The sequence below is a fragment of the Austrofundulus limnaeus genome, unplaced genomic scaffold (genome assembly GCF_001266775.1).
Source record: "Austrofundulus limnaeus strain Quisiro unplaced genomic scaffold, Austrofundulus_limnaeus-1.0 Scaffold115, whole genome shotgun sequence".
NCBI lineage: Eukaryota > Metazoa > Chordata > Actinopteri > Cyprinodontiformes > Rivulidae > Austrofundulus > Austrofundulus limnaeus.
In genome coordinates this window covers 1,353,297-1,354,784 of record NW_013952517.1, presented here as the reverse complement: position 1 = coordinate 1,354,784, position 1,488 = coordinate 1,353,297, and the positions used below count along the sequence as shown (strand labels likewise).

General features: G+C 45.4%; 1 protein-coding gene across 10 annotated transcripts in view; it reads left to right on the top strand.

Moving 5' to 3' along the window:
• Positions 1-1,488, top strand: part of LOC106521789 (ELKS/Rab6-interacting/CAST family member 1) — a gene marked incomplete in the record, with an annotated part of 136,158 nt that continues 134,670 nt past the window's right edge. For 6 of the 10 annotated variants that reach the window (XR_001310711.1, XM_014014517.1, XM_014014516.1 and 3 more), the window contains 1 exon segment: positions 2-278. 10 annotated transcript variants of the gene reach the window in all.

The window sequence follows — 1,488 nt, the reverse complement described above, 5'->3', positions numbered from 1 at the left end:
AGGAGTGCCGGAGTAGCAGAGCAGCGGGGAAGTCTCCAGTGGAGGAGCCTGGCACAGACGGACAGGAGGGAGAGACAGGCAGGAAACACGGGTTGACAGCCTCGGAGGCAGCCTTCAACCGCGGCTGAGACTCCGCTCCGTCACGAGGCGTCATTTCAAGCTTCAGCACGAGCCGAAAAACTGGAGAGGATATCTGACCGGCCTGTTTCCACCCTCCCTCCTCTTCGTTTACACAGAGCTTCTTTCACAACCGCGGGGGTCACACCGCCACAGCCGCAGTGAGTATGCTTGGAACTTAGCTGGCAGCCTGGATGGCGCGCGCGCACACATGTATGTTTCATTACACGAGCGTTCATGCGCGTGCTCAGTCGCTTCAGGCACGTGAAATAACGGGAGCGTCGGTATAAACATGATTAAAATTTAATGGCCGCTTTGGGGAGCGGGTTTCTGGGGTCAGCTGTTCGGAGGAGTGGGGCTCAGGCTGAGTCAGAGGCTTCCTGCTCCTATAAAGCTGCTGAGGAGTCACAGGCTTGTTGTCATCTGTACCTCCAAATGCGATTATCTGCGGGCAGACCGCCTCTCAAATCCTTATTTGCTGCCACAATCCTGTCATATGTGTCAACAGCACGCCGGGGTCAGATTTTTCTCGCGTATTGCTCAGAGAAGTAGTCTTGTTTCCAGTGTTGACCCCTGAGCTGACATCCAGCCCACATCAAATCACTTCTAATCAAATCAGCTGCAGCAGAAATCTAAATCTGATATGATTGTGTTGATGATTTCCTCCTGGTTCCACCCACAGCTACATTTCATGGCACCTCCCTTCCAGCATCCAGTCAGGGAACTGAGCCGCTTCCTTCCACACAGCTTCTTGTAAACACTGGACTGTTTGCATCTGTGAAACTAAACGGGCCACTTTCATGAAAGGAGCGTGTGCTTTGTGTTCACTTCAGTGTGCCACAGTTAGTTGTGAGCACTGATTTAGGATCCTCCTTTATTTAATGTTTTTATTTTAATTTATTAGATTTTTATTTACATCTTTTAAAGTCTAACTCCTTCTGCATACATTGTGCTAGCTAATGTTTGGCTACTTTTAAAGCTTTTATTTAAGCTTCAGCTTTGAGATCATTTTTTCCTTCTGTACGTTTTTCGGCACCTTTCTCGTTCCACAATTTTTGTGCAACTTCAACCGTTCATATATCAAAATGTTCAGCTCTTTCGTGCAATGTCGACTATGACTTTTGGTATTTCAGCTATTTTTACTTTTTTTAGCTATTTCAACTTTTCAGCCACTTTTCTCCCCCGTTGACTTTGAATGGAGCAATTTTCAACAACCTTAAAATCCTTCAAATAGTTTCTAAATCTTTACAAAACCTTACACAATTTGTTCTGGTTATGCTCTTTTTTACTGTCTTGTGCTAATTTTAGCTACTTTTTTGCTAATTGTAGGTTTTTTCTGCTATTTCAGCTAAAATTACTTCTTTCTGCTAT